Source organism: Mustela nigripes, chromosome 4 (genome assembly GCF_022355385.1).
Source record: "Mustela nigripes isolate SB6536 chromosome 4, MUSNIG.SB6536, whole genome shotgun sequence".
Lineage (NCBI taxonomy): Eukaryota > Metazoa > Chordata > Mammalia > Carnivora > Mustelidae > Mustela > Mustela nigripes.
The window spans coordinates 159,159,945-159,181,601 of record NC_081560.1 but is presented as its reverse complement, the minus strand read 5'-3'; the positions used below and the strand labels follow the sequence as shown (position 1 = coordinate 159,181,601).

The window sequence follows — 21,657 nt, the reverse complement described above, 5'->3', positions numbered from 1 at the left end:
AAGAGTTCTCAAACCCAACCTACCCCTCCCCAAATCAATCACTCTAACTTTGGCTGAATCTAGAGATGGAGGTGAGAGTCCCCATCTCGTTAGCATATGTTCACCCTTTCCTTTTCTCCCTGTGACTTCCAGCTCCTCCAGCTTAAAGCACCAAGGAGGCTGAAAACAGCAAGTGGCTGAGCCTGACAAAGAAATGCCCTATCGTAACGTTAATAACATATTCATAGTTCACCCCTGGGGGATGTGCTTCTCATTGACCCCAACAGCTTGCAAATCCCTGGCTTAATATTGACCAACATATCCTACTACCTGCTGAGCAGTGCCCTACAGAGTACAAGCAATCAACATCTGCAGGATGGACAGATGCAAAAGTTGGAAACATGGTATATTCCATCAATAAAGGAATGATTAAATAAAACATGGCACATTTCTACCCAGGAAAACAGATTTTTCTTTTTTTTTTTATGACTGATATAGACAAATTTACCTGGAAAGAGTTTCAGAGCATATTGTTTCACTTTTTTAAAAGAAAGATTTTATTTATTTATTTGAGAGACAGAGATCACAAGTAGGCAGAGAGGTGGGGGGCGGGCAGGGGGACCTGAGCAGAGAGCCTGATGCAGGGCTTGATCCAGGACCCTGGGATCACGACCTGAGCTGAAGGCAGAGGCTTTAACCCACTGAGCCACCCAGGCACCCCTATTGTTTCCTTTTTAAAAGTAAAAATTGGGACAGCTGGATGGCTTAGTCGGTTAAGCGTCTGACTCTTTGATTTGGGCTCCTGTTGTGATCTCAAGGCTGTAGAACTGAGACCCACATGGGGAGCTTCTGCTTGGGATTCTCTCTCTCCTGCTACCCATCCCCCTACTCTCTCTCTGTCTCTCTCTAATGGATAAATAAATCTTTAAAAATAAATTAATTAATTAAATAAAACACTTTCAAGAGAAAAAATAAAGTAAAAATTTGAAAATAAAACATTTTATGAGCTCACTTATATAAAACAAAACCACACACAAAAACAAACATATATCTATATGTGTATGTGTGTGGATGTACAAATGCATTAGAAAAAGTTTGTAAGAACACCCACTGAACTTGTAACAGTGATTGCTTCTGGAAAACAAAGTAAAATTGGACAAGGGTTAATATTAATGGGGGCTTTTACTTTATCTGTGTTTACACAGTGTTTACATTCTTCCCAACCAAGAATGTATTACTTACATAATTAAAAATAAGTCATAATATGCAAATCAAAAATACAATTTTTTTAAGATCTGAAATTATTGTATGTCATTTTTTCATCCTGTAAAACTTTGCTTGAATGAGTTAAACAGCCTGAGGAAGGCAGCAGAACTAGTTCCCACTTGGGCAAGGGTTTGTTTATCCTGCTTATCTCAAGTTAGAGCCAACAATGCTAATGATTCTGAGTAGCACTGGCCACTCCTTGGCCACCCCTCCACTCCCACCCACAGCTTCAACTATCACCTCCATGTGGATGACTCCCAAATGCCTCTTTCCAGACACAGACTCTTCTCCCAAAGCTGCATTCCTGATTTTCCAACTTCCTGTTGGGTAAAGTCAACACCCCATGTACAAAACCAGACTCCTGCCCTCCTCCTCTCCCTAACTCAATTCTTTTGCCTAACTTCCTCCTTCCTATTAACTGGTACCTCCTTTTTCCCACGAACCAAAAATGAAAATTTCCCATTCATCTCTTTATCCACATATTTATCCAGTTAGCCTCTATATTCTAGTGATTTTTCAAAAAAGTTCTCCCCAACTGTTAACTCCCTTCATTGTCACGGACAGTGACACTGTCACTCCCTTCGTTGTTCAGGCCCTTTCCATCCATGACCCGGGGGGGTGGAATCCCCTTTTAAATGGTCTCCTTGCTCCTGACTGTTTTCATCCACCTGATAGATGCCTGATTTTCCATGTCAGCCTGTTGAGGTCATTTGGAGCTTCTATTCCATCACCTACGGTACCAGCTATCCTAATACTGAATCATCTGCAAATTTAGAAAATCAGGCTTCATTTAAGCATCTGACGAAAATGTTAAACTGGGCGGGGGCACCTGGGTGGCTCAGAGGGCTAAGGCCTCTGCCTTCGGCTCAGGTCATGATCCCAGGGTCCTGGGATTGAGTCCCGCATCGGGCTCTCTGCTCAGTGGGGAGCCTACTCCCCCCCACCCCCCACCACCAACAGCCTGTCTTTCTGCCTACTTGTGATCTCTGTCAAATAAATAAATAAAAATTAAAAAAAAAAAAGAAAAGAAAAAGAAAATGTTAAACTGGGCCAAGCCAAAGATAAGACCCTGGACCACAGATCTCTTTCCAAGGGAACCCAGAGGTTATCCAGAGGAAAGAAAGTAACTTAACCAAAGAACAAATTACTGTCAGACACTTTTCATATACTGTCTCTTTATACATTACAACAATTCCTGTTACAAGGTATTACAATTCCTGTTACAAGGTATTATGGTCCTAATTTTAGAGTTTTGTGGTTTTTTTTTTTTTTAAGATTTTATTTATTCATTTGAGAGAGAGCATGAGTAGGGGGTGGGGTATTGTAGGGGAAGAAGTGGGCTCCCTTCTGGGGCGGGAGCTCAATGCTGAGCTTGATCCCAGGAACCTGGGATCATGACCTGAGTCGAAGGCAGACACTTAAGCGACTGAGCCATCCAGGTGGCCCCTAATTTTAGAGGTTATAAAACTGAGGTTAAAAATGGCTTAGAAAAACCTTTGTGAAAGACCTCACAGCTATTAGGTGGTAGAGTTCTGATCTGAACCCATGTCTGTTGATTGCAGAGCTCATGGTTTTTCCACCATAGAGTTGGAAACTTCCATGGATCCTCACCTTCTAAAAAATAAAACACATACCTCTTAACCTGCATCAAAGGCCTTAAATATCCTAGCTTCAAACCTCACTTTGTAACAGCATAGAGTATGCACATGTCAAACACAAAAAAATGTTTCATGTGCTTTATTTCATTTAATCCACCACAAATCTGTGAAGTAGGTACTCTGATTATGCTCATTTGACAGATTCAGAAAGTGATGCAAAGTGAAATTAAAAGTACTGTTCTGCAAATCAAAAATGATCTCAAAATAAAAATTTTAAAATATCAACATTACCCAGCTAGTAAACAGCAAAGCTGGATTTTAAACTGAGGTCTGCCTAACCAGAGAAATATTTAGAAGGCAGAACAGACAGGAAATTCAATTCATACAAGTAAGTCAACATTTGTCACTGGCTCAATATGGTGTTGGGACTGGAGATGAGAGAAGTGAACACTAACAATGGTCCTGCTCCTGGCTTCATGGAGCATGTGCTTTATTGAGAAAGAGGCAATTAAATGTGAAGGAGAAGCCCCCAGTGCTAAGAGACCATGGACTCAGAAGGGATGGCCTTGGAGAATTGAGGTTTCTGGTCTCAGTAAGTGGGTTGGTACGGGTTCTATTCACTGCAATAAGGAACATGGGGAGAAATAGGTTTGGGAAAAGACTGAGTCCAATTTGAGACACGACTTTTGGGAAGATGTCACACAGGCCATTGGAAATGCAGGTCTGGACCTCGAGAGTGTGGAGGAGGCCATGAAAAGGTCTGGAACCACTGATGTAAAAGTGAAACTCAACTCATGGAGGTGGCTTTACTCTAAGGAAACCTAAAATTTATGTGGAGCAAACAAAGAGAAAGAAGGCCTCAAAGGAAACCCTGCCCACCTGGCCATGCTTTCCTGTTTCATCAGTCTTATATAACACCCAATGCTTATTACATCACGTGCTGTCCTGTTACTGGACCTTGGGAGACTATGAAGCCATACCCTGCCTCAAGTCCAGCCCTCACTTTGCACCAGAAAACTCCACCCCAGAGCTCCCTCTCCTGGAATCAAGCCATTTAACAAATGGCCAAAGACTCAGCGATTTCTTTGTAAGGACACTGAAATTTTCAAATATTTGTGCCTGTCTCACTAACTGGACTAAAAGACCTTTGATGGCAAATCCTGGGTATAAAATTAGGAATACAGTCAACATTCTCTTTACAGAAGCAACCAATGGCAGTCAATTTCAAAAAGTGTAATAAAGCAGTAAATCAATAGCTGAGCATTTCTGTAAACTAGTTACTCCGGAAGGATCTGAGTGTCTTCCTCAATAACATCAACCCAGAGCGTGGGCATTCTCCCAAGCTTTCCCGTGATCCTCTGCACTGAACAGAACCAGTCATAAGGTGATCATCTTCTACCTCTTCTTGTACATTCAAGTCTCTTCCCTGGAACGGGCCATGTCTTTTAACCTAGCAGTCTTTGCCTCTAGAATTCCTCAAGTTGAAAATAAATATCTTGAAAAGGGAAGACATGAGGATGAAAATGTTTTGCTTGAGCAAATACCAAGTAGCAGCATGAAAAACCTCATTCCCATGAATCGAGTCACACTTTTAACCAAGCCTCTTTGACAAAACATTGTTGTATTTTATAGCTTATAAATGATTCCTCCTTCATGATGTTTTATACTACCCTTCCATAAATAAATAACTGTCTGAGATAGAGAGAAAGGGAGAGAGTTAGTAGCACCTTGTTTCACAAATCAGAGAAACTGCTGGGTTCTTACCTGTATTACTGTCTGGCTCAGTAAGCCCAGGGAGGCTGTGGCTGTGGGGGGGTCTCACTCAGGCCACCAGCCGTGCAGGGCCTGACACACTGGAGTGACTCAAAATGACCTCTGCATGTATGAGCAATGAATGAATGACACAAGAAGGTTGGGGAAAAAATTATAGAAAAAAAATGAGGAGACAAGGAATGAGAGGTGACCAATAGCAAGAGTGTGAAGAAGGCAAAGGTGAAGAGAAAACCAAGCATCTCCTACATCTGAGGCTCAGATTCTCCTCAGCTTCTCCACAAAAACACCCACACAGAGGCTACATTTTGGGGTCAGCTTCTCAATCCTATACCTGACAAATGCACACATATAGTAGTCACCATTTAATATTTTTAAGTTTTGTAACTGCCTCCTTTCTTCCTTTTTAATGTGCCTTAGGAACACTTAAAAAAAAAAAACAGATTTTATTTGTTCAGTTGAGAGAGAGAAAGCGGGTGCAAGAGCTGGAAGGGAGTGGCTGAGAGAGAGGGAGAAGCAGACTCCCCACAGAGCAAGGAGTCCCATGGAGGGCTCCATGTGGAGCTCAATCCCAGGACCCCGAGATCATGATCTGAGCCCAAGGCAGACACTCAACCAACTGAGCCACCCAGGTGCCCCAGGAACACTTTTTTTAACCTTTCACCTGAACTAAGCCTTGACATTGAATCTGACAACTACTAGGTTCTTAGACAATGATGCAGCAGCTCATGCCTGTCCTGTGGTTTTGCCACTGCACTACTTAACAACCCATTGCTCCAGAAAAGGGGGTCTGTATTGGGTGTCTGGAATCCGCCAACAGTGGAATTCCAATTCTGCCTATCTTATGAGAGGCATAAGGAAGTAAGAGTGTCCCAGGTTTAAACAAAACAAAACAAAACAAAAACCAAAGGTACTAATTGCATTTTCACCACACAGGAAGAGCTTCAGTTAACCTATCTCTGATATGCACTTTGTCTTCCTTATTCTCTGCCACACAAACAACATCTCCAGTTCCTCATCACATGGGAAGCTGCCCCTGTCGCTCTCAGAAAGGCATGGGGGTCTCCTGAACTCCAGTCTATGCATACTAAAGAGGAGCAAGTTAATTTTAATGTCAGCCTTTGATGACCAAGGCTAAAATAAAGATAACTAAAAAAAATTCCAAAGTAAAATCCAAATGGGTTCCAGATTATTCCCTATCTTAGAGAGATAATTCATTAACACCATGATTATAAATTGCCACAATGAGACTGCAAGTATGGTTTAATGATGGGAAATTTGTTAACATAATATATCAGTAGTCAAATGTGAAAAAAAGCATATAATCACCTCAAAGATTATCTTTTTGACATATGACATAAGTCAATTCTCTTTTATTTCTTTTTTAAATCTGTGGCTACAAAACTACTTTCTCAAAGTGATTTAAACTTTTTAAAAAATATTTTATTAATTTATTTGACAGACAGGAATCACAAGTAGGCATAGAGGCAGGCATAGAGGCAGGCAGAAAGAGAGAGGGGGAAGCAGGCTCCCTGCTAAGTAGAGAGCCCAATGAGGGTCTCGATTCCAAGACCCTGGGATCATGACCTGAGCCAAAGGCAGAAGCTTAACCCACTGAGCCACCCAGGCGCCCCTGATTTAAACTTTTTAAAACCAAAAGATAACATTATATTTCTTAATGAATATGAAGAGCACTTCCATTAAAATCAGGATTAAATTAAAAAGTCTATTATACTTATTCTTAGTTATTAACATTCAGGAATTTCTGCTTCAGAAGAGAAATAATCATTATTTGCAGATAATAAAATTCTCTACCTAGAAAGCTCAAGAGAATCAGCTAAAAAATTAAGTTGGTTAAATAAAAAAAAAATTTTTAAAAGATTTTATTTGTCAGAGAGAGCACGTGTGAGTGCATAAGCAGGGGAAACAGCAGCCAGAGGGAGGAGCGGACTTGCTGCTGAGCAAGCAGCCTGATACAGGACTCGATCCTGGGACCCTGAGATCATGACCTGACTGAAGGCAGATGTTTAACTGACTGACACACTCAGGTGTCTCAAAACACACAAAACAGTTTTTAAATAAGAAAAATATGTTTAATGTGAAGGTACTAAATTTAACTGAAAGACATAAAAACATTTGAATAGATTAAGAAACATACTGAAAAGATAAAAAGAAGATGGTGTCTATTTACTTATACACACACACACACACACACACACACACACTAGAATATTACTCAGCCATAACGAAGAATGAAATCTGGCCATCCAACACAGGTGGAGCTATAAGTCAGATGGAGAAAGACAAATACCATATGATTTCACTTATATGTGGCACCTAAAAACAAAACAAATGAAGAAACAAAACTAGCTTTTAAATACAGAGAACTAGTGGGTGCCAGAGGGGAGGTGGATGGGGGGAATATTACAGCATACGGAATATAGTAATATTGTAATCATGTTCTATGGTGACAGATGGTGACTGTACTTATTGTAGTGAGCACTGAGTAATGTACAGAATTGTCCTGTCAACATGTTGTACACCATAACATTGTATGTCAATTGTACTTCAAGAATCAATTTTTTTTTTTTTTTGTGATTCACAGACCTGTACCCCTGGGGATAAAAATATATGTTTATAAAAAATAAAAAATTTTTAAAAAAAGAATCAATTTTTTAAAGGAAAAAAAAAGAAAAAGAAATAGAAGTATAAAGAGTAAATACTATAAACATATTCATTCTTTCTGAATTAATATATAAATTTATTATAATCCCAATCAGAGTCTTGGTGGATTTTTGAGGTCTGACAAAATGTCTCAAAATTTAATTTGCAAGAATAAGCAACAAAGTAATAATAAAGAAAATCTGAATAATTATGAGACAGAACTGCCTCTATGTGATACAAACATACATTATACAGCTAACATACCTAAAACAGTGAGGTACTCAAGCATTTACAGATAGATTATTTTAGGCCTAAAAGTGACTTTAGAATATACGAAATGAGATTAGGAATTGCCTAGGATTATCCAATAAATATGTTATTCAAGGAAATTATATAAACATATATATATATATATGAGTAAATAAATATATTACTAAGGAAAATTAAGTATTTAGAAAACAGTTTAGGTCTTCAACTCATAATATGGACAAAAAACTGATTCCAAATGAAAAGCTGAATGTAACTAAAAGCCTGAAAATCTATAAACTATAGTTAATCATGAAAATTAAACAAAAGCTACAAGTTTAAAGGCCATAGAAGTAAAAATCAGGGAGGACATAGATCTATGGTCCTATCGAATTTAAAGTTTTCTGTACATTAAAAAATGTGCTAAACATTTCAAAAATATATTTCATTAATATTTTTATATAGTATCCCATAACAGAGGTAAGCACAATCTGCTTAATTATGATTAATAAAAGTAGGTGAAAACTTATAAAACACGATCTCAGTTTGGGGAGGAAAAAAGAGAACAAGAGCAAAAACCCTAGAAAGCCATGAACTAAACGTTATTCATTACTCTAGAGGTAGAATTGTAGGTGATTTTTTTTTACTTTTTCTTTATTGCACTTTTCTCTATTTCCCAAATTATCCAAAATAAACTTGTATTATTTTGCAACCAGGAAAAAAAATTCTAGTTGAGAAAAACAGCATCAAGTGACAAAGATAGGAAAATACTTGTAAAAATACAGAATGCAGGGATGTTACATCCTTAATTCATTAAGTCTCACATAAAAAAGAAAGACAAATGGACAAAACTACTATTAAATAACCAAGAGAAAGTACTATGATAATATGTTATTTCTAGTAATCAAAGAAATGCACATTCAAACTATGGAATACCAAGTCTGATATCTTTCACCGATATCCACTGGAAAAACCACTCTAATATATCATTAGCAGAAGTGCAAATGGGTACAACCTTTTTAGAGAGCATTTTGGCAGTGTGTATCTGGAGTCTCTAAAAAACTTCTGCACTTTGATCTGGTAATACCACTTCTAAGGACTCTGTGCTAAAGAAAGAATTGGAGATCTGGGCAATGGAGAGGTATATGGTTAGAAAAAAATCAGGGATCAGATGAGTCCTCCACAGGACCACATGCTAACGTGAGATCCAGCCACTGAAGTCAAGGTTTGGAAACACTGAATGATGTGGAAACATCTTAATGATGGAATGTCAGGCAATTAATTTCAGGATTTAAAATTGTGTATTATGTATCTATAGTATGGTCTTTTGTTTGAAACAAAGGTCTTAGTTTTGCTGCTCCCCAACTAAGTGGCTTTCGTCAAATCCTGAGTCTCTCAAGAGACAAGTCCTTTAACTTTAAAAGTGAGAAGGGGATACTTGGACTCCTCCTTTCTAGCTCTCAATGTTCACTGTTGGATGATATAGCATATAATAAATAAGTAATAAATCACAAATGGATATATAATATCTGCATTAATAAGTAAAAGATAAAATTTTAGTTGTTAAAATTGTTTGGATTAAAGATTCTCTCTCTCTCTCTTTTTTTTTTTTTTAAACTAGTATCCTCCTAAATAGGTGACATATTTTAAGTGTGACTGCTTAGATAGTGATAATTCATCAGAACTATCCAGCATGGCTAGAAATAAGCACACGCTCTTATCCTCTGTAACTAATTTGATCTGGGCCTGCCCGCCTGGGTCAGGAACACACTTCACCTGTTGTCAGCCATCCCATGACTTGGCATTGGTGAGGCCTGGCCCCTTCTCAGTCAGCAAAGGGTAGTCAAAATCTAGATCCAAGAGATGTCATGCGAGAACCTGCAGGACAGGCTGACTGCTGTGTTGCACTCATGGCCCAGGAAGGTTACTTTTTGGAGTTCTCTTTGCATATTTCTACCACTTGTATGTATCATAGCTCAAGAAGTTCTTGCCTTCTTCTGTGAGGTCCAAATATTAATTGATCATATTTCTTTCACCACTGCCTGGAGCTTACCAATCCCTCCCACTGTGAATTTTAAAACCATGCCGGAGGCATGATGAAAGAATAAACCTTGAGCACAGTAAACCAGGCTGAGTTAGGGACTGTTGAACCTGTTGAGTGGCAAAGAAGTGAATCGGAATCGGCTCAGACCCCAGCAGTTAACCAATTGCAGACAGAGTGAGGTTTACACGCTGCCTTGTCATCCAAATTCATTCTGCCTTTGGGGGGAAAAAGGGAATACAGTTTCATGCCAAAAGCATTTAACTTCTGTGAATTGTATCCACCTCTCTGAGACTGGCAAACTGGACTACCAGAGAGGGCTTCAATTCTTCTAGGCAAACATAACGTAGGTGAAAATATGTTCATCGATGAAATCTGAGTTCGTGTTGTTAATAATAACAAATGAATCAAAACTCCTTTAGAAATGACAGTAACTTGAACCAAATCCAGTGATATCCAAATTAAACTATGTTATACGATATTTTAATCCCAGATGTGTATAGCATGCACTTGGTCACATGTGTTTTTTCCCAGTGATTTTTTTTTTCCATTCCCTGGATTTTCCATAGTCAGTGATATTATATAGTTTAAACCTAAAATGAAGTCATCAAAACAGAGTCTCTCCTTGCTTCTGCCTCTTTCTTAATTCTGCATATTGCAGCCTTACTGTTTTATTATTATAATGTAGCTGTTCCAACAAGGCATTAAAAAGATATAGATGGTCATCACGTTTCGTTATACCTCTGGACTTAGACACATCATCAGCCCCTCTGAAGGAGACCTTCCAGGATTCTTATAAATGGAGCATATTTTGTTGGGGCCACCACCTAACAGATCACGCCACAGAGTACACAGCAATGTTACCACTGAGCAGATAATGGCAGTGACCAGCCCTGTCTGACCAATAACCCGGTCAACTTTAGCCACTCTGTTTATGTTCATATTTTGTTAAGTCCTAAGGGGAGAGGGGGAAGGATTCAACAGTATTCACTCTGTATTATAGACCAAATGCCTTGGAGAAGAAGCAGGGAGGAGACTGGAGTTTCATTCTGCTCCTCTCATCCCAGCACCTACCTCTGGCAGGAAGGGGAGAAAAGAAGAAATGTCCCACAAATCCTAAAAGTAGCAGAGACCCTGCTTCTTGGCAGAAGGCAGTGAAGCCTCAGAGATCTTGGGGGCATGCAGCTGCTGTAGCCATGAGAGGCAGCCTCGTGTCACTTCACCTGAAGTCACCTGCAGTCAGAGACGATGGAAATTTCAGAGGCAACCAGGCAGACAGAGGGCTAACAGGGGACCCTCCGCTGCAGCACCACAAGAGAGCAGAGCCCCACAAAGACACAAGGCTACCTGCTTCTTCTGCCACAGCACTGGGAGACTTAGAAATAAGAAAAACTATCCTGAGAGTTAGTATTAATTGAATTCTTATTGTGATCAGGCATTGATCTAAGCTCTTCACATGGATTACCTCATTTACTAAGTAGGTTCTACTACTGCCCCTCCCATTACACACATGAGGAAGTTTGGGCCCCAACAGGCCAAGTCTTTTGCACAAGGTTGTGCAGATTGTTTTAAGTCAGTGGAGCCAGGATGTAAGCAAAGCTAAGCAACAATCATCCAGACTCCAAACTTATAAAATAGCAATTAGAGAAAACACAGAGTTCTATTATCTTGCACACCCCAGTCTCTAGGCTAAAGATCTTAGCAGAAAGCCTTAACATGCAATTGAGTTCCTCTCCAACTTCTCTGTCTCTTTAGCAATAGAAGCAGGGTGAAAGGCTGAGGTCTTCTCTGACCACACTCCTCACCTGGCAGAGGCCCCAAACACTCCCCGAACATAGTTTGAAAACCACTGGTCCCAACCAATACCACTCCAAATTTTGTGCTTGAGAGACAAAAGCGGCCCCGCTAGAAAACCAAGAGCAGCCAGATAAACCAAAGGAAAGGGGGCAAAACAACCTCCCCCTGCAGCCCTAAGTCACAAAGGCACCTCACAGTCCAGTCCTTGACACTAACCATCTCCAGTTTGAGCAATTGAGGGGCCAGGAGGAGGTGGAATTCAGGGCTGGAGCGGAGAGTCAGGAATGAGGCAAATCCAATAAACAGGCAGAGGTGGGAAGCAGAGCCAACAGGATGCCTGGGCCAGCGGTCTGTGGTGAGCGAGCAAGGCTGCTGTAAGAACAGAGGTGGGAACACGAGAGGGAGGCCAGCACAGGAACTGCTCCCAGGGCCAGCGTCCTCCAGCTTCAAGCCATCCACACATATCATGCGTGACAGGAATGGCAAAACCATATCAAGCACTTCAATACCAGGCCTTTTTTTTTTTTTTTGTGGGGAGGGGGATGAGGGGAGGTATTGAAGGGACAGCATTGCCTTCCTTCTCACTGATCCAAATACTCTCTTCCTTCCATACAGTAACATACCATTCAGTGGCTGATACTGTCAGAATTAGCCGACAGAAACGCCAGCTTTGGGGAACAGCGTGGGTAACACTTGAGTGCCAGACTGCTTGGATTCTCATCCTGGTTCTACTACGACTAGCTCTGTAACCTCGGGCAAGTTACTCAACCTCTGGTGCCTCAGTTTCCTCTTCTCTGAGATGCAGATAACAAAAGTACCTATCTCAGAAACTTGCTATGAGGATGACAAGCTCATAGGTATGACGTACTTAGAATAGTACCCAAGCAAGGTTTGCGCTACCCACTGGCTGTTCTTGTTCCCTCATTGTGAGAGCCTGTGTTTTACTCCTGACCACTTTCTGGTTTCTCGTCCATGCCCTCTTAGTCTTGTATTGCTGCTGTGATAAGTTGCCACAGACTTGGTAGCTTCAACAACACAAATTTGTTATCTTACAATTTTGGAGGTCAGAAGTCTAAAATAGGGCTGCATTTCTTCTGGAGGCTCTAGGGAATAATCCATTTTCTCACCTTTTCCAGCTTCTAGGTGGCCTGCATTCCTTGGCTCATTACTCCTACCTCCTGCTAGGGACTCTGATCCTCTAGCCTCCCTTTTATAAGAACCTTCTTGACCAGACTGTGACCATCCAGATAACTTCCTCATCTCAAAATCTTTAATCACGTCTGCTGGGTCCCTTCTGTCACATAGAGTAACACACGCATAGATTCCAGGGATTAAGACTAGGATGCCTTTCGGAGGCTATTGGCATTATTCAGCCTACCATGTAGACCTCTCCAAAGTGTAAAACTGCAGACCAAACATAGGAAGGCCCAGAACAACAATATTAGCAGCTAACTTTGTGAGCACTCACTATGCACCTGGCACTATGCAAAGTGCCTTAAGTGAGTTATCTTGCTTAGGTCTCACAGCAGCCCTGTTAAGATTACTATCCTACAGAAAGGTTAATTGCTAGTCTAAGGTGGTACAGCTAGTAGGCAGCAAAGCCTATGTAAACCAGGTATGTCTGATTCTAGTGTCCCTGTATTTTCCAGATAAGGTGCCTTGTCTCTACACCTTAAGTCATTATTACTTGGGGAGGTGGAGGGAAGGATGGCACCATGATCATTAGGAGGAGCCTGGGAGGCTATGCCATAAAAGGCAAAATGCTCCCTAGATACAGAGAGATGGGGTCCTGCCGAGACCATACTAAAAAATCCAGACAGATAGTGAAGCACTCAGAACATTTTCTTATACTCAAAGGAGAAACCGTGGGGGGTAATTAAGAACTTCTTTATATGTGATTATCTAGGTGGTTCAGGGTCTCACTCTTGAATTTGGCTCAGGTCATGATCTCAGGGTCCTGAGATCGAGCCCTCATATCCAGCTCCCTGCTGAGCTGCTTGTTCCTCTCCCTTTGCCCCTCACCCTGTTTATGCTCCCTCTTGTCTATCTCTCAAATTAATAAATAAAATATTAAAAAAAATTCTTCAAACATGGTCCAGAAGGGACTACCTATTCCTGCCACCACTTGGAGGGAAAGTAAAAAGTCCATTTCTGACCCCAGACCAGGTCTGCAGTTCTAAGTCAACCTCAAAAAGAAGAGAGGAACTTACTCTTCCCTGGAGAGACTTCCAACTGAGTCGGACGGATCCAGATCCTCTGAAACCATACCAGGAAGTCTCAGAACCCCTGCAGCCCACCAGTCAGTATACACCAAGACCAAACCATCCCCTGCCTTCTACTTCATAACTGTTATGAGTATATAAACCCCCATGTGCCACTGATTTCACCAGGGGCCCAGTAGCTTTATCAGTGCCACAATGAATGGCTTCTTTTTCTATAGGTTCTTACATACCGAATGGCTCGAAATAAACTGTGAGTTGCACAGGGTGGAAATGGGGGAGCTGAATGACAGCTAAGCATGCCCACTATGGTGGTGTAACCATCCATAGAATTTCACCCCCAACTGCTAAACAATTCAGCCAGAGGTCTACCTGAAACTTTCTAATGGGCTGAATTAAAGCTAACTGGCTTCACCAAGCCAAAAAAAGTGGCCATTCATTTGTTCTGTATGATGAGACCAGAGGCTGATGCAGGATAGCGCACTGGTCCAGGGAACAGACTCTGAGGCCAGCCTTTTCTGACTGACTCCTGGCTCTGGCACTTTCCTGCTATGACTCCACGTAAATTGCTTAACCTTTAGTTCCTCAGTTTTCCCATCTTCAAAATGGACATGATGATGGAGGCCCATACTCCTTTATCCAAAACAGAAGAATTTTTTGGCTTTTATAATTGAGACAGTGCCATGGGCCATATATTACATAACACCATTAGTAGGATCCACAGCAAACATGTCCATTCTCTCTGAAATAAAAACATATGAATAGTACTCACCAGGTGAGAAAAGTAAAGACTAATAATCTCATGTCAACTCAGACCAAATTTTGTAGCAAAATTTATGAAAACCAGTTTTCAGAGCTTGCTTTGATTTTGGAATTACAGGTAAGGGATAACAGGTCTCTGACACTTGCTGCCTCATGTTAGAATGAAATAAGTTAATAGATGTAGAGTACTTAGAACACTGCCTGGCTTGCAGTAAGCACAACCAACAATAACTGATGCTATTATTTGTATCTAAATAGATTTGCTAGAGAATTATAAACAGCAACATTTTAATTTATGACTGAATTAGGTATCTTGGCAATTAACAGACATGAACCCTTTAGAACAATATTCCAGAACAGGATTTCTGGAATGATGGAAGTGTTCTGCATCTTCATTGTCTTGTAGGGTTGCAACCAGTCACATGTAACCATTGAGCACTTGAAGTGTGGCTCAGTAATTTTATTTAATTCTAACTAATTAAAATTCAAACCCAATAACCATACACAGTTTGTGGCTACCATACTGAGAACACAGCTATAGAGGGCTAGGTTCTGATCTGGCCCATGAAAACCTGTTTAAACCATAACACAGATGAATTACGGCTTTAATAAAAATAAACCTGAATTCTGCACCCTGAGAGCAGAGAAGTCTGCATCATGCTGAAAAGAGTTTTTTCTTCCTTTCTAGGCCCTGTGGTTTTAACTCAGGGCAAAGTACATCTTTGATATCATCTTTTCTCTATTCCCTAATTCTCTAACTTCCTTTGTGGGAACCCCACGTATCTGGGCCACATGTTTCCCTAAGCCCCACCAATACCTCCCAACCCTTCTCTCAGAGTACCATGCTCCCCATCACCTGCCTTTCCTCTCCCCAACCAAATTCCCACTTGCTCAATGCCAAGATCTCGACCAAATGCCAGCAGGAAAGCAACTTGATTAAAAGAGCTGCTACTACTTTTTCTAGATTTTCCCCTACGTTTCCTTCTACATCCAGAAGCTCTAAATCATTGTATTCCCTGGGAACCTCCCCCTCCATTATGTTCCCCGGGAACCCCCCTCTGCTTAAATACCAGCAGAGGTAGGCACAAGCATACAGACAGAGTCTGGAATGAAGCAGCTGTTGTCCTTCATAGGCTCTTGCCCAGCCAGGTGTGTGGAAGGCAGGGACAGCCAATACACGCGCGTGCATGCACACACACACACACACACACACACACACGTGCAAAGCTGCCTTGCTCTGTGCAAATATCTCCTCTTGTCCAAGCATGGGAAACATTCCCTGCCCTTTGCTTTAAAAAACATCAATTATTGTTCATTGATTTGGAAATGTATAAGTAGCAAGTTGCACATCAAATTTATTTTTTAAAGTATACAACAAAAGCCCAGAAGGGACTGTGACTAACAACAATTGCAAATAGAGGGTGGGGGGGGAAAGTACCTTCACTGGAATCTAGCTTCACCACAACGCACTTGAGCACGGAATTTTTAATGACACAGGTCAACCTTGGAACACATCCAAGGAGCTTATGTTACTAGAAGGACTGGAAGAACGTCCCTCAGCTCACTCTCACCTCTCACTTGGTCCCAAAGCATGGACCAAAGATAATTATTATGCATGGCTTCTGCGTATAAAGAAAATTTCCTCTATGGGCCTGTAAATGGAGGACAACGTGAATGGTAAATATTATGTTTTTTCAATAAATACTTTCAATTCTATTATCTCCTCCAAAGTAAAAATTTCTGTTGAAGAACCAAAGTCTTCACATTTAATAGCATCCCACAATTATTTCAGAGGGCCTCATAGCTGCAAGCACTGGGCTAAGACAGCCACAGTTAATGACTTCAGTAGGGAAAATGAGTCGTGCACAGAAATAACTCTCAAAGAAGGAGAATGGAGAAAGATCGGGAAGGTAAAATGCTGCAGGAATCGCAGCAGGAGAAGGTTGATTCTTTGGGGCTGGGCTTATCAGGGAGGGCTTCAGAGACCCAACAAAATTCAGCTTGAAGGATGGTTAGGATTTAAAGTGGTGAAATGGGCAGGAAGGGCATTTGGGAAGAGGAAAGGGGAAAGGATGTTCTAGATGACAGCATCCTCAGGCGTTCTTTAGAAATTATCTGTGCAGACATGGCTGCAAACAGCATCCAGAGATAGTTCAACTCCCCATGTCCCGCAGTGACAAATGTACCAGCGTCCACTGGGTCACCTGCCTCCACCTCCCAAGGCAGGCTCTCAAAAATTCTCCCCGGTGGGTCCAGCATTCTTGGCCGCTGTGCCCATTCTGCGGTAGTGGCCCCACCCCATCCCAGCTCGGTTCCGACAAGAAACACAAGGAAAAGGACCTAATCTCGCAGGGATCTAAAGGACCCTCGGGCAAATTCTGCAAAATGCAACGACAATCATGAACAGTGTGCGAATAAAACTTTTTAATGAAGTGACTCCCCCATAACATCTCTTCCGGGAACTTAGCATTGAAAGTGACACTGGTAAATCTTTAAATGTAGACTCTTTCACACACGAACAACTAGTTGAGTCGGTTGAGGTCTCATGGCTTAAATACCAGGCACAGAAGTGGGTGGCGGGCCGGGGGGCGGGGGGAGAACCCCATACATTTTGCACTGTGCATTTAATATTAGCCACAACAGAGGACTTCTGGCTCTCGCTATTCGTTATCATAACGCCAGAGAACATTTAAAAGGACGCGGCCAGTCTTCTGGTCACTAAAGTGAGCCCTGGTCCAAGATGGTATTTTCTAGGACTTGATGGAGATGGACCTCTCCAGGAACACTCTCGCGGGCACCCTCCTTGAAATACAGTTGCTAGGTGCCGCCTCAAAAAGAGCTTCTGTTTTCCCTCTCTGACCGGCCGCTTCCACAAGTACACGGAAAACGCGGCGGAGACTGAGGCAAACGCGTGCGGGAGCGAGGCACGCGCTCGCGGAGCCCCGGAGCCGGAGCGGCGGCCGGCCTGCGCGCCCTCCCAGCGCGGCCTCGGTTTCCCCCGGGTGGGGGCGGGGCCCCGCGCCAGGTACGGACGGAGGCGGCCGCCCTCGCGGATCCGCGAGAGGCTCACAGAAAGCGCCCACCTCTGCCCTGCGCCCACCTCAGGAACCCAGCCACACAGTCGCCTCCTCACCTCTCCTCTTCGGGCCAGTAGCGCCGGAGTCCCCAAGTGCAGCGTCCCTCTGGGGACGCGCCTGTCGCTAGCGGCGTCGGGTGTCCCCGCTACCGTGTGTCAGCGGAAGAGCGGGTGCCAGCAGCGCGCCGCAGCCAGGCAAGTGCCCGGGAGGCAGAGCCCGGGGCGCGCCGCCCGCTCGCCCGCCGGGCCCCCCCCCCCACCCGCGCCCGCCGGGGTCCCCTACCCCCGCCCGCCGCGCTAGGGAGTGCGCCCCCGCGGGCGCCGCTCCCTTGCTCAGCGCCCCTGGACTCTGCGAGCTGCCGGGACCGGACGGCGGCGCGGGTGGCAGCGGGGCCCCCGCCCTGGGCCGGCCTTTCCCAGAACTCGCCCGCCCCGGGTGAGAGGCCGCGAGCGCCGCCGCGGGCCCCCGGGCGGCCGGGGGAGCGGCCTGAGGCGGGCCCGCCCCCGACTCAGGCCGCGCGGAGCAGGCGGGGGCGAGGGGCGGACCTGGCCGCCACCCCCGCCCGGGCGGCCAGCCGCGCGACCCCCGTTCGGCCTCGGGCTCCGCTGGGCGGCCGCGCTCCGGGCCCAGGCGGGAGCAGGCGACAGCGCCGCCGGGCCACTCGTCTCCGGGGAGGCGGGAACTCTGGGCACCTCAGGCGGCGGGAACTTTTGCCCACACCTTCTCCCCGGGGACCGACCGGCCCTGCTTGACAGCTGTGGAAACTGAGGCTTGTGGAGGATCGGTCACTTGACCAAGGTTACTCTGGTGAATGGCAGCACCAAGTCTTGAACCCATTCGGTCAGTCATTAATGTAACAAATTTTACTGAGCGCCATGCACTGCCTGGCGCTGTGCCAAACTCTGGAACTATTCCTTTTGCTGCTCATAGTGGCCATTCAGGTCTGTGGACTCCCAATCCAGTGCTCTCTCACTGATGAAGCAAACTTGGGGATGTTCGACCACCTCCAGAAACGAAAGGGTCTGCACAGAACCTTCCCTAGGGGCGCTCGGTGGTTTGTATACCCCGCTGACAGTCAGGAGAGCCAGGGACCCGGAGAAAAGCCAAGTTATCATTCCTTCCCCTTTCCCCTAAACCTGTTCGTCTTTACCTATTTTGACAAACGGTCTTTCCACAGGCACATTCAATCAGACCAATCCCTGTGGCCCATAACCCCTCTCATCTGTTCTCTTCTTGGACCCAATCATCCCTCACACCCCAGCCATATTATTTTCCTTCTACAGCTTAAATCTGGGCAGAAACCTTCATAGGCTCCCTACTGCCTTCCCAACTAACTCCCCATCCTACCTCATCTGGTTAATATAGACCACCCAGCATAATGTCTCTCCCACTCCACCTCTGTACCTGTTTAGGCTGAGCCTCTACCTGGAACATCACCATCTCTGCCCACACACTTTCCTCCTGCTCAAGTTTGACCCTTTCTTTCAGGTCACTTTTAAAAGTGACCTCCCCTTCTTTGAGCCTCCAGGGCACAGGAGAGGTTGAAGCAAGAATGCACAGGAGGATACCAAAGAATTTCTGCCTATAAGAAAAATCTGCCAGCCTGGTCCTGAACTGTTTTGCTATTTTTTTTTTTACTACTAGGATTTTAATGAAAATCAACATTACTGCCTCCCTTGAGAGCTGGTTTTGGAAAGGACGCTGCAGAGGATGCTGAGGAAATTCTCTGTTCATTAAGAGCTTGAGATCTCAGCACTAGAGCAATAGGGAGTGGTCATTTACTGCAATCCTTGAGTCCATGATGAACAGGTGAATGGAGGAGCCAGGAAAAAGGAACCATCGCTGACAGTAAACAAGGTACACTGTTTATTTAATATGCTGTTTTCCATTATGGTTTTAGAAATCATTTAATGAATCTAGTAATGTCAGACATCACCGTCACCTGGAGACCCCAAACACTTGAGTTTTGTTGTTGTTGTTGTTGTTTAGATTAGGCACATGGGAATTAGATTGCTACAAACTGGTGGACACACAAGCAGTTAATATTGAATCCTCCAAATGAGTCATTGCACTGTTAGTAACCAAGACAAATCAAAGTCTATTGGATGGGGGAAGTTACCTGAGTGTGATAATCAACATCACCTCATGCCTGGAAAAGAGCACGTTCCCCAAATCTTTGCAAAGAGAGCTGGTCCAAATCAATGTCCTTTGCTCGCCCCCTCGCTCCCTCTCTAAATGAGACTGGAGGGAGCCCTGTCCCTGAGGCTGCCTCACTGCATTGGAATGTCTGAGCTAACAGTGCTTCCAGAGGGTTCATTGCTCCTCTGAACAGCACTGCCCAGACTTTCTGGAGATTTTAATTCACTTCCCAACCTCGCCAACAGTTGCACACAAGGTGCCTTTTTTACACCCTGCTCTCTGTTCAGTGAAACATGCAGACCATCTCAGGGGAACAATGGCTCCATTCAAGACTTTTTCAAAAGTGCAGCATATAACCTCCATGCTGTGTATTGCTGCCAGCCATTATCTGGAGGAAGAAAGGCTGTCAGATAAAGTGGGGGGATTGGGGGAGCACTGGATAATTTCCATGAAAAAGTCAGCTTCAATAAATTAAGTTATGCATCTTTGTGTATGAGATGATTCTGCATAGTCAAAAGCAACAACAAAAAAAAGCTCCAAGAAATAATGCTGTGGAAACTTTCTTTAAATATAGAGCATCTGTGTTTGAAATTTCAGAAGAAAGCACATATCTTTTTTGAACTTGTTACATAATGGTCTCCGTTCGATGAAAATTGATATAAAGAAGTTATAAATATTGGGACTAGGGAATTTAAGTTGTAAAGCCATTGGTAGAAATGGAATCATCCCCTTATTTTTTTCCTTTCCCATCCTATACTTTTTCAGGTTGGGGGAAGCAGTCTTTGATTTCATGGCTGTTGCTGCCAATGAGAGGCCCCACACTGCCTACTGTACATATTACAGAAAAAAAGATTGGCCCTTTGCCACACTCAATAAGATAGCCATCAGTTAACTCATTTATGAACAAGCTTTGAGGTCTGTACAGGCATCACTGACAAATGAATTGATCTTTGCTTAAGAGTGGCTAATGGCCAGGCAGAGTTACTTGCCAACACACATCTTGGTAGCTTTGAAAACCAAGAGTGGAAAGAATAAACCAGCCCTTAGTTTAAGAATCACCATCTTCTCCCCTTTGAAGTCACGGCATCAGATTGTACTGGGTTTACCAGCTGTCTGCAAATAGGCTCGCGAGTTCAGATAATGGGGAGAGAGCCAAAAACAAGCTTTTGAGAGTTATCTCGTATGGGTGGGTGATGTATTAAGGCAGTTTGAGGTTGGTGGAAAACAAGCCATTTGTTAAAGTAGTAGGTAGCTCTACTTTTCTGAGGTTCTTAGGATTGATGGTGGAGGTGATCTGGTAGGAACAGTGGGCCAAGCAGGGAGAGACAGTGCTAAATGTTGTGTCTCAGCATAACCAGTATTAGGGGCACAGACTCTGGTGTGGGACCACTTGAGTTGAAATCCCCAGTCTACCCCCTTGGTGTGAGCCCTCAGGCAAGTTACTACCCGTCTGTGCCTCATTTTCCTCTTCTGTAAACTATACCTACTCCTCAAGGCTGTTGTGAGGATTGAAACGAATTAATCTATGTGAAGTACTTAGAACATAGAAGGAGGGGTTCCAGCTGATGGTCCCAGCTAGGGTCCTAGCTGACAATCAGCATTAATCCCAGGCATGTGAGTGAGTGTGCCTTCAGGGGGATTTGGGGGCCTAGTCTTCAAGCAAGCTATCCTAGCTCTCGTAGAGCAGACAAAAGCTGTCCTTGCCAATTACTGCGCAAATTGTAGGTTTGTGAGCAAAATAAATGTTTTTTGGCCTTTTAAGCCACAATTGTTGGAATAATTTGCTATGTAGCTTTAGCTATATAAATTGCAATTGGAAAGTAGGTGTGGATGTTGGGAGGTAGAGTTTTTAGAAGTTTATGAAAGTTTTCTACTGCTTGCTTATATATTCTCAATGAAATGGCAAACAATGTCCTCAGGTGAGAGTAAAACTATGGTAGGAGGTGCAAAAAGTTTGAGAGAGAAGGTATGAAATACTCATTTAGGAAAGTGGGAGAGCAAATGTAATAATGAAATATAATGCCAGGCATTAAATGCTCAATTGTAGTCATAAAGTGTAAAGTGAGCTCAATCATTGTGATAGTACATTTTTCTTCAGA

At 43.4% G+C, this 21,657-nt stretch overlaps 1 protein-coding gene and 1 long non-coding RNA gene across 3 annotated transcripts in view; one reads left to right on the top strand and one right to left on the bottom strand.

The window, feature by feature from the left end:
* The window catches only part of PLCE1 (phospholipase C epsilon 1), a 324,484-nt gene extending 306,834 nt beyond the window's left edge, over window positions 1-17,650 (bottom strand). For both annotated transcript variants that reach the window (XM_059398158.1, XM_059398159.1), the window contains exon 1: window positions 17,476-17,650. The gene's annotated coding sequence lies outside the window, so the exon portion shown is untranslated. The remainder of the gene's footprint in view (window positions 1-17,475) is intronic.
* A 1,423-nt stretch (window positions 17,651-19,073) lies between these two features.
* Window positions 19,074-21,657, top strand: part of LOC132016638 (uncharacterized) — a 223,481-nt gene continuing 220,897 nt past the window's right edge. Inside the window, exon 1 of the long non-coding RNA XR_009403967.1 lies at window positions 19,074-19,276. This is a non-coding gene — a long non-coding RNA (uncharacterized LOC132016638). The remainder of the gene's footprint in view (window positions 19,277-21,657) is intronic.